General features: G+C 33.1%; 1 protein-coding gene across 1 annotated transcript in view; it reads left to right on the forward strand.

Annotated features, from left to right (window-relative positions):
- The window catches only part of LOC114329137 (peripheral plasma membrane protein CASK-like), a 642784-nt gene that overhangs the window by 230391 nt on the left and 395420 nt on the right, over nt 1–16973 (forward strand). The gene's annotated exons all lie outside the window — the stretch shown is intronic.

The raw sequence follows: 16973 nt of genomic DNA on the forward strand, positions 1-16973 counted from the left end.
AGAATTGAAATCGGATTATTCAAGCAGCCTCAGCAATGTTTTAAAGTTATTAACAATTCTTTGGCTTATAAACAAATTAGTGCTGTGTCCAGGAGGGGGTGCTACGGGCTCCTTTATTTAGATGGACTTACCCAAGTTTTTTTATGTATTTTGACACGTTATAAACAAAGAACTTGAGGAATTACATAACATCGATTTTTCGCAAAATAAAACATTTTTTTTTGTATTTCTTGGGTAATTATAAGTAAAAAATGTTCTTACAAGTTTTTTCGTAGGATGCATAGTTTTCGAGATCAACGCGGTGGAACATTAAAAAAATCTAAAAATTGCAATTTTTGAGTTTTAAAGTTATAAGCAAAAAAAGCAGAAAAAATCGATGTTTTTCGAAATTTTTAAATGTTGTTCTGAAGCTATTTTCTTGTGGCATTTTTACAATTTTAACTATTTATAATGGGAAATAAGCCACAATATTATTAAAAAATGATTTTTATTAACGTTTCGACGCCCAAATCGGGTGCCGTTGTCAAAATACAAAATACTACTACATAAACAAAAATGTTGTTACTTAGTAAAAAAAATTCTTCTAATGATTTATTTAATTTGACTCATTTATATCGGCAATTCAGATACATATGATACATTTTAAAGTAGAAGACTTTAAAATGATATTGCCAATATTTATGAGTTGCGTTCCTGGGACGACTTTACTGAAAGATAGTTCATTCGATTACATGAAATCAACCCCAACTCAAGAATATCCGTCACAAAAAAAATCATAGCATGTGATCTGTCTTTAAAAAGACAACCACATGCAACGGTGACATTAAAATTCTCGCGTTAGAGATCTCATAGTAAATCACGAGGGAAAACCAGGAAAAACCTCGTGATACTATCCCGACATCGTAAGTATTTGGTTTTATATTTAATTTACTCTCAAAATTAATACCAAATTCTGACTTTACTATAATTTTGTTTAAATTATAAATAATATCAATAATACATGGATATAAGTAATACTAAAATATAAAATATGTACTAACTCGACCATTGACTTACTAATTGTGGTATTTTCTTTCTATTGACTTCCTCTTTCAGCATGGGTATCCACATCCTACTGCATTCCACCGAGGAATTTGCGACACAATTGGTTTCGTTTAGCATAATTAGAGCCATTAGTTAAATAAATTATAAATAAATAAATAAATAAATTAAATAAATTATTAGAAGAATTTTTTTACTAAGTAACAACATTTTTGTTTATGTAGTAGTATTTTGTATTTTGACAACGGCACCCGATTTGGGCGTCGAAACGTTAATAAAAATCATTTTTTAATAATATTGTGGCTTATTTCCCATTATAAATAGTTAAAATTTTTAAATACTTTAATTTTTTTATTAATGTTCCGGGCATATTTGAGAAGGAGCATAAGTCAATTATTATTACCGAAGGTGTCACCTAACTTTATCTGCAAAAATCCGAATGCCACCTCTCACATCCAAAAATACACGTTTTTTTTACAGTTTAGTCTTGGTCTATATTAACACATTCAAGTTGTGATAACGTAGGTACCTTCCGTCAAATATACTTATCGTTGCACGTCATTATCTACGTCAGAGATCTAAGTTGACATTGTTGCCAATTACAAAAAATTCTTTAAGTCATTTTAAATCAAATATATCACATAATTTTTGCGAAAGTGATTATACAACAAAACAAATTAAGTAAATGAATAAAAACTTTAGAAATAGAAAACAAGAATTAAGTTATAATCTTACGTTAAAGTAAATAAAATATCAATAAATATGATAAAATAAATATTTATAGTAAAGAATAAAAACAAATATGAAGTGTCATCACCGGAACTGTCAAATAAATGTTACCAATTTATGCCAAAATGTCACCTTTGTTCGATCGCAGTTAGAGTGTAATTCGAACAAGTGTGCTTTATAAAAACGCTTTATATTCCATTTATACAGATTAAATGAAACAAGTTAGGGTATGTTTCTTTAAATGTACATTAATAAAAATCTTCCAGTATTATTTATACGCGTATATAATAAAATATGTCTAGTGGCTGTAATTCCAGTGTACTCGGCTAAATAATTCTAAAAAGGAACTTACCTACCGCCTAAATATTTCGTGTTGGTATCATGTGAGGTCACGGGCTATGACGCGGATGACGTGCAACGGTAAGTAGGGGAGCAGGGGGCTAGTTGTAACAATTTTCATAAAATCAAATATATCTTGAGAACTATTTTCCCAATTATCACTAATTAAACACTAAATTTTAGTTTAACTCTTTCTGAATCAACATGAACTGAAGAAAAGTTAAAAATAATGATATTTTTTAATCAACTTGCATTTTACCAAAAAGAGTGCATTGTTACAACTTACCCCGAGCTTGGGGCTAGTTGTAACATCTATTGGGGCAGGTTGTAACATTACGAAAATTCGAATTTTTTGGAATATTTCGAAGAAAATACCAACGTTGGTCCTGTTGAAAGATGTTGCTCGACTTAATAACGTGGCTTCCGGTGTTCTTAAATATAAATGTAGATTTCTACGCATGAAATTTTGGACCCAATCTGGACCAACCGTATAATTTTGATACCAAGAAGAAAGAATTTGCTTAGCATTGAGTTTCACAGCACATTGGTAAGGCAGTTTTCGCATCTTCATGGGAATTAGTCCAAATATTCTTCTTTAGCGGCGAATCGATTGAGGGTAAAATTTGATTGATCCGCGCGCATGCGCACACCGACAGTATGGTATTAGTTATTATACGGGCTCTGATTGGGTGTTGAAATTTTGAAATGATCTGTCAATAATTGTTCAATATGGAGGTTATCGGTAAACAAAAATATTGTATAATATTAGTTTTTATTGATGTGTGGACAGAAATAAAATCAAATTTATAATTATAGGAACTTTTTAAATAGTTTTGAAAAGCCGCAGGTACGTAATTCTAAATGTTTCAGTTGGAAATACCTAACAGTTTCAATACCTATCTATTTGGAAAATGTAAACAAAATAATGTAGTTACCTATTAGTAGGGAATGCTTTAATTTACATAATCTGATTACGAACAAACTTTCTACAAATCTTCATCTCATATATCGTTTTCTTACTCTATATTTTGTTGTATTTTATTTCGACAAAAATCAAACTAATAATTTTATTAAATTCATATAAATTTATGGTGTAAACGTTTAGTTTGTGTATATTCCCACATGACGTATACGAGAGTTTGGTGCAGTTTGAAATGGCGTCAACTTTCGTACGGCGCGGTAGACGTGAAGTGGGTTCAAGCCCCAAGCAAGTTATTATTTTTTTATTTTTTTTTATAGATTTTATGATTGTAAGTATATTATTATATGATTTTTGAAGATATTCTTCTTTTTTGAAAGTGGTAGATAAGAAAGTTAGTTTGATTTTTAAATAAAATAAGTACAAATAACCTTTTAAGTATATTTACTTCGTTTAAATTACCTATTATATAATAGAAGAATATCTTCTTACGTGCGTACAAAGTACACACACATTCTTTTTTTTCTATATCGGTATCAAGATACATGACACAGTCCGTGCTGTTTTACTTGCTTGCTTTATGCTACATTGATTATCTAAGATTTCCGCTGAACCTAACTGGTAGACTTCACCTTCTGGCTTTGAGTTGCCCTTGGTTATGGTATATCGGGGCAGGGCCTTCAGACACTTAGACCTCCTAAGTTGCCTTGAGTTGCCCTTTCTGATTTTCTTTTATGTTGTCTCAGTCTGGACTATTACTAAACTAAATAATACGTTTTTATATTGTAGATCATAAATTTAGTAAGATTCAGCGCAATTTGTAATATGTTACAACAAGCCCCAACGTTTTGTTACAACATGCCCCATAGCACACTTTTGTATATTTATTAAAATAACTGTAAAAATATCTTGCTAATCGTAAAATCGTTAAGCAACATCAAAGTATAACTAAATTTAGAAAAGAAATGAATACCGAAAGTTTCATTTCCGTTTAAAACAATAGCGATAACCAAAATTTCATAAGAGTCAAATTTTAAATTACCTCATCCAAATGAAGCACGTGCACAAAACTACTATAGTAGCAACCTCAAAACTAGTCATCCTCCGATAGTTGCAACGGTGTCGTTGCAGATGCGGTCGTAGCATTTGCGATCACGGCTATTATCGTTGCATTTGCGGTCATACAAAAATATGTTTGATTTTATCGTTGCATGTGCGGTCATTGCCTAATAAACAAATCATATTTTTACCTTTTTCTACCACTATCACATGAATAATTCTATAACCAAATTTTTGTAAGATTTAAATAATATTTACCATAGACGTTGATAAGAGGAGAAAATGCTTACTAATAATTTTATTAAGGCAAAAAGTATTTTGATATAAAAAAACTTTCTTCTTTTGAGAGTTTAGTGAGATTATGTGCACTAATTAAAAAAAATGAAGATAGTTGATTTAATAAACCTTAGTGTCACATAAATAAAATATTAGCGAATTGTTGATTATTTCTATATAAATTGGCTACCTTACTGTTTGTGTCAAATGTTAAAAAGTATTAAAAATTTAAAAATGGGAGTTCCTTCCCTAAGATGCTTTCATGTCTTTTTATATTTAATGTGTATTAGTTAAGTACAAACATTTAAAAAAATCCTTCACATTTTGTCCAGGCTTAGGACTGGCTATGATGAATCATAGGCATGTTTAATTTTTTTTTGTTTTTTTTATCTTTTTTTAGCTTTTTTTATCTATTTTTTTGTGTTTTTTATCTTTGTTTTTTTTTGTCTTTTTTTTTATTTTAATGTTTTTTTAGTGAAATTTTTGAATACTTGCCACGGACACCAAAAATGATTTTATATCACAAGAGCGCTGCAATAGTTCTGTTGCAATATTTATCCTATTATCCAGTTGAATATACATTTTCTTTCGTTTCTTATTTTCTAGGTTTAAGTCCATTCTATTTAATACGAAATCGAAATATTATGTTTCTTTTCTTAAATTTTTTATGAGAATGTATATGTTTGGATGAGGTTTTTTAACATTCTGTTTAACCGGTTATTCCATCCTTCCACGGCATTATTTGTTCGGTGTCGGAGGCCATGGCAGTTCCACATATTCATGCTAATCACTGAATTTTCTAGCCATTCGTTAACGAAGTAATCATAAAATTTTGTCAAATTTTCATCTTCCGGAGAATCAGATTGAATAATTAGCCACCCGTCTTCTATTTGCTCCAAAGGTAAGTATGCCAATGCAGAACACATTCTTAAATGAAGTCTAACGTTATCGTCGGTAATGTATTGTGTTGTCAGTCCGATGTTCCTCCAAAGCGACTGATTAAAATGGTAGTTGCATCCATGCAGTCTAACATCTGGGAAAACAGTGTTGAGAGCTTGAATAACAGCATCTTCAAAATCAAGCGTCACTGTTGTTGGTTTCCATCCGCCTAGTTTTTTTGTCAGTATTGTAAACAGCCTTCTATACGTTTTCATTTTTTTGTTTGGTGGAAGCGCATACAACACAGGGACAATTCTTGTTTCGTCGTCAGTGCTGCCCATATCAACATGCATGGTATATATTTGTGTAAACTGTTTGGAGGAGCTCTTAAATGTACCGTCGACAAAAAAATCTGTTTTTGTTGCTAACGTTTCCTTTGCTTTCGAAGTTGAAAAACATAAAATTCTTTCTCCTTCTTCAGTGTCGTCAAAACACAAAACACTCTGACCATCTTCTAATGTCAACATTTCCAGTGGGATATCTATTTCAATAGACGACGCTGGTTCTGGTCTGACACCAGTTTGTAAATGTCTTGAACGACAAAGTGTAGACTTACGTGAGGCGTACAAAGGAATTTTACTTACAAAATCGAGTCCTTTTGTAAATAGTTTTTCGAACTCTTTCCTGTAAATGTCTGGGGTTGGAGTGTCTTCTTGTCGAGCTCTCTTTTTTGAAATGTACGTAGCCTTTTTTACTTCTAAGAGAGCTACATCGAGGACACCACAAGTATGTTGGTTGACTTCGAGTAGTTCCGTCAGTTTTGTCTTCATCCTCCCTTTACAGTTGTGGTGACGTTCTTTTACACATACCCAAGTTACAACATCTTCCTTATTCTTCCTATATTTTCGATACTTATATCCAGCGTGAAGAGCAGAAGGTTTTCCCTTGGTGGTTTCAATCACTTCAAAATTTTCCATTATTAAAAGTTGTTACTGTTATTATTAATATATTGTTGTTATTAATATACAAATAATATGCATTTGTTTTTATGTTTAGATTTTGGTAGTTCTCCCCTAACCTTTTTAATTAGGCAAATACAAACTTTCCAAAAATCCGTAATGAGGGGATTATTGTGGTTTAGTCATTACTGTTTTCATTACCTATTGTTCGAAATATAGATAAGCGGAATAAAATATTTCAATAGGGTCGACCGCGCCTGCTAATAACTCGGGTGGTTACTAATTTACGACCTTCTTACATTTCTAGCTTTTAAGTAAAATGTCTGATCGCAAGTGCAACGTTACCTGCCAAAATATTTTGGATTGACCGCATTTGCAACGATAATTACCTTGACCGCATATGCAACGACCGCATCTGGACCTATTTCAGTTGCAACTATCGAAGGATGACTGGCTATACGGTGTTATTTGCAGGGCGATAAGAGAATAAGATTGAATCAGCTAAATTAGTTAACAACGGTCAAATAACCTATGAAAAAGCCGTGTTACTACTTACCCCTGTTACAACAAGCCCCTTGTTCCCCTATATTGGACTGTACTTATTTTACACGCAATACCCAAATTTAAAAATGTCATCAAAAATAAAAAAGTTCCATGAGAAAAATATAACTTTGATTTAACATTCTCACGAACGTCTCCAGAAATCCATTTCCGTTGCTTCAAGTTTCCTCTTGTATCCTTCCTTTATCTACCATGTTTCACTGTTCTAGGTGATTATACTTTTAATAAATTTATGTTATACATTCTACGTTTGTTACTATTTTTTAATGATTGGTCTCAAAGTATATTATTTAGAAAATTCCACACCTGTAATTTTGAACCAATCAAAATACGTTATTTTGACAGATCACCATGGCAACGGAGGTATTTTATCGGAAATTTTTTGCTCGTGGGGTACCCAACAGCGAATTATAGTGGAAATTTTTTGACGTTTACAATAACAGAACATTTTTGACAGACTGGTTTTTATTTGTTTACATAATTTAAAATAAAACGCCAAAAAATCATTTTCTATCACTTGTAGTTACTCAAAACTTATGTAAAATTGAAGAATATACTATTTTCTATCTTGAAATGGTATTCCCATGCAACTACAATGAGTAGAAATTACGAATTTGAAAGCCTAAATAATTGCTGACAAAGCTATGGCGCGCTACTAATCTGTTCATGCAGCTTTGGATTTTCAAATGCAAATTTGGTGTGGAATTTTCTTACCGAATACCACGCGAAGTCAAATTAATATCCGGAAATTTTTTTTTGATCATGAATATTTTTAGAAAATTTCCCTCGTCTGCGACTCGGGAAATTTTCAAAATATTCATGATCTCAAAAAAATTTCCGGAAATAATTTGACCTCTAGTGGTATTACTAGTGAAAGGAAATTACTTTTCTTCCCTTGTTTCTTTCTTCAATCGTGTCGTCTGCTTGTCTTTTGTAATGGTCATACCCAGTTACTTATGTATATAAGTGTCGCAATGTCTAATAATTTCTCCATCTTCCAATGCAAGGTCCTGCTGTATCCCACCATAATTAGAACAATAAAATACTAATTCTCAAAAAATATGCCAAAAGGGGTGGAAAAGTGCTTTGACGACAGTTTATTAAGTATCTAAAGAATTTAACAGAAAACTAGTTGAATTAACTGGTAAAGTTTTAAAAAATATACAAAAAGAAGAAGGATCAAAACAAGTTAAATAACTAAAACAAAAAAAAAAGTAATATTAATGAAGCAAGTTTTACCATCAGCCATTTTTTTAGAATAAATAAAACCACAAATTTATATTAACCGCTTATTTATTATGAAAAATATTTATCTTCAAGTACCTTTGAATTCTATAAACTACTTTTTAATCTAATTAACACTACGAATGTCTAAGCTGTACACACATACATAAAGATCAGTACGTCATCACATCATTTTTAAAATAAATAAAATTTATTTTATTTATTTTGTCATTCCCCGTTAGAGGACAGTCTAACCACAATATACTGCAGATATTTTAATAGATGCAGTTCTTCTTCGTCTCGAGTTGATTCAATTCAGTCTACTTGCAATAGCCTCTTCGATAAAGGGTAGAGACCCAGAAACACTGTGTCAGAGGATGGCAAGAGACTCGAATTGAATCAAAACGAAAACGATTATTTTCTTTTTCTACATCATTTTTAGTTTGTTAACTTTTTTCATTCGAAATCTTTTTTGTCCTCGTCCAGATGCAGGCTCCTCAATGTTGCAGTAATTTTGTTCCATATAAAAACCACGCAGTCTTGAGGTATTCTAGGAGAACTGTTCTTTGTTGTGATTATAAATTGGTAATTATCACTGTTGTCTGCATCATTTGCTGGAAATCTATTGGAGCAACTTCTAGCTCCAACAAGATGTCCTCCTATTATGCTTCTAGGACTCTGCGCTACTCCCTTAACACAAGGGTTAGTGATTGGAGTTTTCAAATTATCGCAAAAGGTCCGGTAGGACGGCCTGTCGTTTTCTGTACAAGGAAGTTCTTCTGCCGGTAGTGGTGTAGAACACCTAGGCATTTCGAATGCAGCGTCTATGTCGTTATGAAGGGATTGTCTCTCGAAGTCACTAAGCTGAAACAATAAAAGATAATTTTAATATCTTTGTACTAACATACAACATAAATAAACAAATAGTCAATAAGTTTGATGTATATACGAAAGATGTTAATTGACTCCATGAAGTACCTCATTTAATAAGGAGAAAAACTGATGATACCCAAAAGGAAAACCAGAAAATATATTATACAAGTGAAAGAATAAGATCAATTCAAAATAAATATAAGAAATAGACGATGCTATGTACAGTGCGTCCATAAATTAACGCATAAATTCGTTATTTCGTAAACCGGCGACTTTAAGAAAAGATATATATCATACTAGTGATGTCATCCATGATGATGTCATCTTGGTCTTGCAGCAAGACCAAGACCAATCTTCTTAATAAAATCTTTTAATTCTAAAAGAAAATAACTTCAGAACAATATCAATTATTATCGTATTTTGAATAATATTTCGAAAGATGAGTGATTGACCAGGGCGCATCTGTCAAAATGTTAGTACATTTGGATGTTGAGAGGTGAATCATATTTTTTTGCACAAAATACTTGGAAATAATTCATATAATAATATTTTAGTTATCCTCCCACTCAAAAAGGTCCGGAACATTGTTTAAATAATGAAAATATCAAAAAATGAAGGAAAAATTCGATTTTTTTCTTGGTTTTTTGGTTATAACTTTAAAAGTTTTCATTTTCGAGAAAAGTTGCAATAACATAAAAGTTGCGTAATTAAATTTCCTACAATACACGATTAGCTAAAAATTTTAAAAATTGTCACCCTTGTTGCAAAATAGCAATAATTGCGAAAAAAACCATAAATAAACAAGTATTCGCATTTTACGTTTTTCAACCGTTTATGCTACACTTAGGACCTTCATATTTTAACCAGAAAAACTTTATGATACAATAAAACAAGACTGTAAATTTCATTAAGATTGGTTCGATAAATTTTGCAAAATAAATTTTGAAATCCAGGCTTTCGCAAAAAAAAATCATGTTTTCAAAATGTTGCAGGACTTAAAATAAAGCAGGTAGCAAGTTGATTTTTTTTTGCGTATAGAAGAATACTGTACTTTTCATTCGCAATTTGTAAAATTAAAATGGGTTAACTACCACGGCGTCAGGAATTTTTTTAAATAAACATTAATTTTTGGTGCTACGCGCAGGACAGCGGATACGTTTGCTATGATTGGGTATTCCAATGACCTTTGATAATGATTGATAAATTTTAATTTTTAGTACATTTTGATATAAATAAATGAATTTGTTTATTGCAAAATAAAAAGACATACTTTGTCCTTTGAAATTACACTTTTTTTAGCAAAAACTTTCTTTGTTCATATATTTTAACTTAGAGAATAAAAGTTTATTATTTTTAAACATATGCAATTGTTTAAACAATATTTCACAAACAATAATCAAATTAGTATGATTTTTGTGGAATTGAAATATTAAAATACAACAAAATATAGAGTTAGAAAATAATATATTTTATAAAGATTTAGAGAAATTTGGTGGAAATCATCTTGTGTCAAAAATTAATGTTTATTTAAAAAATTTCTGACGCCGTGGTAGTATTTCCATTTTAATTTTACAAATTACAAATGCAAGGTACAGTATTCTTCTATACGTAAAAAAATCAACTTGCTACCTGCTTTATTTTCAGTCCGGCAACATTTTGAAAAAATGATTTTTTTTACGAAACCTTGATTTTAAAATTTATTTTGTAAAATCTATCGAACCAATCTTAATGAAATTTACAGTATTGTTTTATTGGGTAAAATATGAAGGTCCTATGAGTAGCATAAGTGGTTAAAAACCGTAAAATGCAAATACTTGTTTTTTATGGTTTTTTCGCAATTATTGCTTTTTATTATAACTTTTAAAATCTTTAACTAATCCTATATTGTAGGAAATTTAATTACGCAACTTTTATGTCAGTGCAACTTTTCTCTGAAGTGAATACTTTTAAAGTTATAATCAAAAAAAAGAATGTGTGTGTACTTTGTACGCACGTAAGAAGTTATACTTCTATTATAATATAATTTCAACGAAATAAATATACCTACTTAACAGTTACAATACAAAAAATTAACAATAATTATCAAAAATGAACCAATGCCAAATATTAAAAAAAAGAAAAAAATATGAATCGTCCGGGATTTGAACCCGCAATCTCGCGATTTTTTTATCTCTGGTCCAATGCTCTACCAACAAGGCCATCAAGCCGCATGCTAGTTACCTTTCAGATATACATAATTATACATCACGGTGACAAGTGAAATATAAAAATAGATGTTTTATTACTTTACGCCCAAGGAAGACAAATCCAAAGACACAAAATTATAATAAAAAACCTTTTAAACCACCTTTTTCAAATTGCGCAAGTTGCATTATTAATATTAATGTTAATAAATGAAATATACATATTTTGACGTTTTAAAATTTGACAATTCACTTTTAACTGCAGTGCCTTAAAAATTTTAAAGCACTAGTGCCTTAAAGTAGCATTTTTAACGCTCCTATGGAGTCCTAACAATTGCATTTTTAACACGTTTGTAGAAAAATATATTTAAGAACACTAATATATTCTTTCCACACCTTTTCTGGACTGATACATACATAAATTAAACCATTTTGAAGTATAACTTTAAAAATATAATATGAAAACTATTTAAAAAGGCAGTATAACTATTAACTAACCTTTGTTGTTTCTCTTCCCACAAATTTTAAAACGCAACAACCATCCATAACCAAACCGTCAACCGTCCAAACCACAGCTGCCATATTGGATAATTTTTGACATGCCATTTGAACATCCAATCAGAACAAAGTTATAATGCGCATGCGTCGGGATCGTACGTTTTAACATATATAAATTCACCCTCATATCGTGCGTTAAGAAGTATAACTTTAAAAACGAAGAAAATAATCGAATTTTTCCTTAATTTTTTGACATTTTGATTATTTAAACAATGTTCCGGACCTTTTCGAGTGGGGGGATAACTCAATTATTATTATATAAGTTAATTCCAAGTACAAGCCGACAAGCCAGTGCTGGCGCGTGACCTTGAGCGAAAATACACAGCGACAAATGCAGAATACGAGAAGGTCAACCGCCACCACTCGCTTGTCGCACTGTAATGTCTGCAAAAAATATGAGTCACCTCTAAACGTCCATCTCAAAACAGATCCGCCCTAGACTATGAAGACATTAGATAACAATGTAATGTACAGAGTATAAACGAATGGACACTAAATAGAAAATAATAATAATGCAATAACCACATAACTGGAATGGGGGAGACATGTGTGGTCAAAATAGCAAGAGATAAATCACCAATCGGTAGAAGGATCGGCCGACCGCGCAAAAGATGGAGTGACAACCTTCCATGGAGGTATCAATTCGCCAATCAACAAGCAGAATTATTGCTTCTAAAGAGGAAGAAGAAGAATAATTTTTAAAAGCAACGACTACTTACAATAAACGCTCCCCTCAAAGAAGCTCTCGATGGATATCTCGTTTTTTCTGGCATAGTAACGAAGCACTGGACAATGGTTGTCACCGAAAAACTTATTCTTTCACTTGCTAAGTCAAACTAACAACGATATTTGTATTTTAAGTTTCTTATAGGTACACATCTACTACATAATTAATTGTAAGGGGGTGGGACTTGTTGTTGTCTACATAAGAACCTGTTTATTATCATTAGCTTGATATGTAAATAAACTGGACTTTTTGTATTATTTTGGTAAACAAAACTGTTTATCGGGAAGATAGAACAAGAGAAAGTTTTTGTTTACTATTTAGGATATTTAGTAAACAATGTGATGTGCAATGGTAAGTATTCATAATTTTGAAAATAAATTAAATAAAAGTCAATCAACGCCCGATAACAAAAGAGGGTATTAATGTAATCACTAAAGATCTATTTTGAAAGACTTTTAATATATTGTTTTTTTTAAATATATTGGCAAGAAACTATTGTGTTGCTGAATCAATTTTGTAAGCAGTATCAAATATAATCCATCAGCCACATTGTTTGATTTCCTTGTCTAGATAATGTTTAGAAGAAATGCGTTCAATGTGCTTCCCCGTTTAGGATTTTGTCCTCTTCAGGGTTTGAGGTGAATGTATTGTGTTGGCAGCAAAAGCAAACAGTCCGAAAAACACACTGGGGCAAGCGCCGTGTCCTGGTGTTCTTGGATCCTGGGTTATGCCGGACGGTGGTGTCCAGAGGCTAAGAAGTCAACAGAGAAGAAAGTTTGATGGATTGTTGTTGGTTCCATAGACATTTACGTGTACTGTCCGTGCTTTGCTCTCGACCAGTCTCCCTAGAAACCATTGTACAACGACAGGCGAACCTGCGTCCCTCGTCGGCGGTCAGGAGGTGGCTTTGAGCGCAGCGTGGACAGTGTGCGTTCGAGTGGAGAAAATAGTTGCGGCTATTTTCTTGGGACGAACAGGTATAATTGTGCAATGAAGTTGGGAAACCGCAAAAAACCAACTTCTCCCTGTTCGGGGTAGGGAAGAGGAAATGTTAGAGGTGGGTACGGTAGGCTAACGGGGTAGCCTCAAGGATGTTTTCGTACTCCACCGGGAGTTCGTCAATGCATGTTTGCATTAGAGCGGACGGTACATGAATCTTTTTGCGTTTGGGCTTTCGGTGGAGTACGTGGCCGGAAGATGAACAGGAACATTTGAGAGATTCTTGTGTGTCGGAAGGGGGGCCGTTGATTACTTTGATTGTGAAGTTCCTGTTCAGAGAGTTTATTCTCTCGGTGATTTTGGGGGTGTTCGAGATGTTATGGATTTCGTTTGAGGGATATCGCCAGTGCTCATAGTTGCATCTACGCAAGATTCTACGTTCTGTTCTCAACAACCTCTCTTGTTTTTGTCTTGAACAAAGAGAGTAGATACATGATTTGTACTCCATGACGGGTCGAATAAAGGTCTTGTAAGTGTGAATGAGAGTCTTCTTGTGTGTCTTGCCAATTTTTCCCGAGAGAGCGTTGAGAAGTCTGGCCCTGTTCCTTACCCTATCTAAAGTTGCCTTTAGATCTGCGTCCCAGTTGAGAGTCCTGGTGAACAGTACTCCCAAATAGTTCGCAGTCGGGCTAACAACAAGCCTTTCTCCCAACAGTCTCAGTGGATATTGGTCGTCTTCATTGCGTATGATTCTATTTGACACAGAAGGGGCGCGAAACACAATTGTTGTTGTTTTGTTCGCGTTCAGCGTGACTCTCCACTTACAAAACCATTCGCCGACGCCGTCCAACAGAGCCTGGGCTCTTCTGAAGAGGAGTCTTGGGTTGTATCGAGAGGTTGTTGAGAGCAGAGTCGTGTCGTCTGCATAGAGAAACAGCCGAGTACCTGGGATATTTTGGTTAGTGATGTCGCTGTTGTAGATGATGTACAACAGCGGCGCTAGGACTGAACCCTGGGGAACTACAGCTTGTGGAGTGAAGGGGGTGGACTTTTGATCGCCTATTTTAACTCTGACAGTACGGTTGTGGAGGTAGGAGTGTACAATTTTGGTAAATTGCAATGGTAGCCCGATGTCCAGAAGTTTCCGAACAAGCCCGTCGTGCCAGACCTGGTCGAAAGCCTTCTGCACATCCAGAAATGTGGCTATGGCGAATGAACCATCGTTGATGGTTTGAGTAACTTTGGTAGTGAAATCTATTAATGCATGTTTAGTAGATTTACCTGACTGGAATCCGTATTGGAATTTTGGTATGATATTGTGGTTTTCGAGAAAGTCATTGAGCCTCTCTTTTAGGATTAGCTCAAGAACTTTACCCAGAGTATTGATTAATGAAATTGGTCTATAGGATTCCACGTCGGTTGGGGGTTTGCCTTTTTTCAAAAGCATGATGGTGTTGGCCACCTTCCAAGGAGTAGGAAAGTGGCTGTTTTTGAGACATGCATTGAATATTTTAGTTAGAAGAGGAATGATACTCTCTGGAAGTTTTTTGAGGCACCTTCGGTTGATGCCATCAGGTCCGGGAGCGCTGTTTTTGCCGATTTGGCAAAAGCTCTCCGTTTCCCTGTCTGTGAGGGGGTCCATGATAGGATCATAGACTGGAATGTAGTGGTTGAGAGTAACATTTACAATGTATTCTGTGTTTAATTTAAATATGCGATCAAAGTTCGGGTTATCTGGTGTTTGAAAATTGTTTTGAAGCGAATTTCTGAATGCTTCGGCTTTCCCTTCTGGGGAATTGACTATGTGATTGTTGACCAACAGATGGGATGGTTGAGATAGTTTTTGTTTTGTTAGGACTTGTGATCCTGTGTTAGGACTTGTGATGTGATCCATGCATTAAAGGCTCAAAGAGCATCCCTATCATAACTAACAAAAACTTAACCAAACACTACTGATTATGAAACTCAGAAATTAAGATCTGACAGAAGAGGAAAATCACAAAACTTCAAGGGGTCTACCCCAAAATCTCGACAACCACAATTCCGACATGCCCGAATCCCGACAGGCCAAAATCCCGACAGGTCAGAATCCCGACAGGCTTGATAAGTTTCTTTTTAACATATAATTACATTTATTTCTTGTTTTTTTTTTGTTTATGGCCATCTGTTTTTTATTTTTTGTTACTGAACAAAAGTATTTACCATTTAATATGAACTAATTTTCTAAATAAAATTTCTAACATGAGTATATGAATTAAATTATTTTTTTTGCCAATTTATAGTCCAATAATATATGTATAATCAAATCCTGAATTCAAGTTTACTTTCATATAATAGATATTATCATGCCACTTACAACCTCCCATTTCAGTAAGTATAGCTTTTATATTATAAAATAACGTGTATAAATAATTTTTTCTTTTAAAATACATAATAATAATTAGTACCCGTACTTATTAGTAATAATTTTTCAATTTCAATACTCTATAATATGATTTGGTATTGCATTTGAAAAGGAAACAATAAATATTCAAAATGTAGTGGTCGGAACTTTTACTTATGCGAGGATTGTTGCATGTCGGTATTTCGGCCTGTCGGGATTCTGGCGTGTCTGGTAGTCGTCAACATGCGAAAACCTTGCAAAGTAGCGACTTAAACTATTAGAAGTCCTCCGGAAATCGTCTTCAGAAAATTAAAAAGAAATTAGGTTTTGAAAATTCTGGGAAAATTTAATAACCTGATCTTTTTAGGTTATGGGTACTTTCCATACAAATGACATTTTGGGCGCGATCTTACGGACCCTATCTATCTGTGGTTGAAAAACCACAGCAGATCTGTATGTATAGATTATGGGCTGAATACAAAATTATTGAAGTCAAAATTATTTCAGCATTAGAGTTTTTATGCCCATATATGGGTCCATACTAACTTTTCGCTATCTTTTTAGATAATTTCTTCCGGAGCACTGGAAAACTATCTGTTCTAATAATGGAGAATACAAAGTCCCAGATAAAACATCAGATTCAAGTGGGTTTTTTTCGAATTTATTATTTTGGTTTTGATGGTTTTATGGAGATACACGTCCAAATCAGTCCAAAGTTCGATAGAAATCACTACAAAGTGAAAAGTCACATTTCATGGAAAATGCTACATTGCTTATAAAATATCACATTGCACGTCAGATTGTGTGGTAAATATGACGTGTCACATAAAATGTTGTATTCATTCACGTACCACATGATATCTTACGTCAAAGATGATGATAGAATGCAAAATTTTAGGAAAAAAGAAGAACATATTGATTTTAAACAAATGGTCTGATGTGTGGCAATGGCCCGTTCGCATTCTAATAATTGGTGTCTTTGATCCACAAATGTAAATTTGTGGAACCAAGGGTTTTATAGAAAAATCACTTTTGCATTTCCCTTTAGTTTTAAACTGTTTTGTCCATTCAACTTTAAACTCTTTTACAAATTTTTTGTTTAATAAAAGGTAAAAAGTCAAATTTATCTATTTTAATGTCTGCAGGAACATTTAAAGTCTTGCCTATATTTGCCAATTTATCAGCCTCTGTATTCCCCTTTACTCCAGTATGGCCTGGGATCCAAGCTAAGATTATATTAAATCCTGCTTCCACTGACTCAATAATGAGTCTTTTAGTTAGGTTTACAATATGGTTGTTTGTCCCCCAGGTGGTGTTATTTAAT

The sequence above is a fragment of the Diabrotica virgifera genome, chromosome 2 (assembly GCF_917563875.1).
Source record: "Diabrotica virgifera virgifera chromosome 2, PGI_DIABVI_V3a".
NCBI classification, from domain to species: Eukaryota; Metazoa; Arthropoda; class Insecta; order Coleoptera; family Chrysomelidae; genus Diabrotica; species Diabrotica virgifera.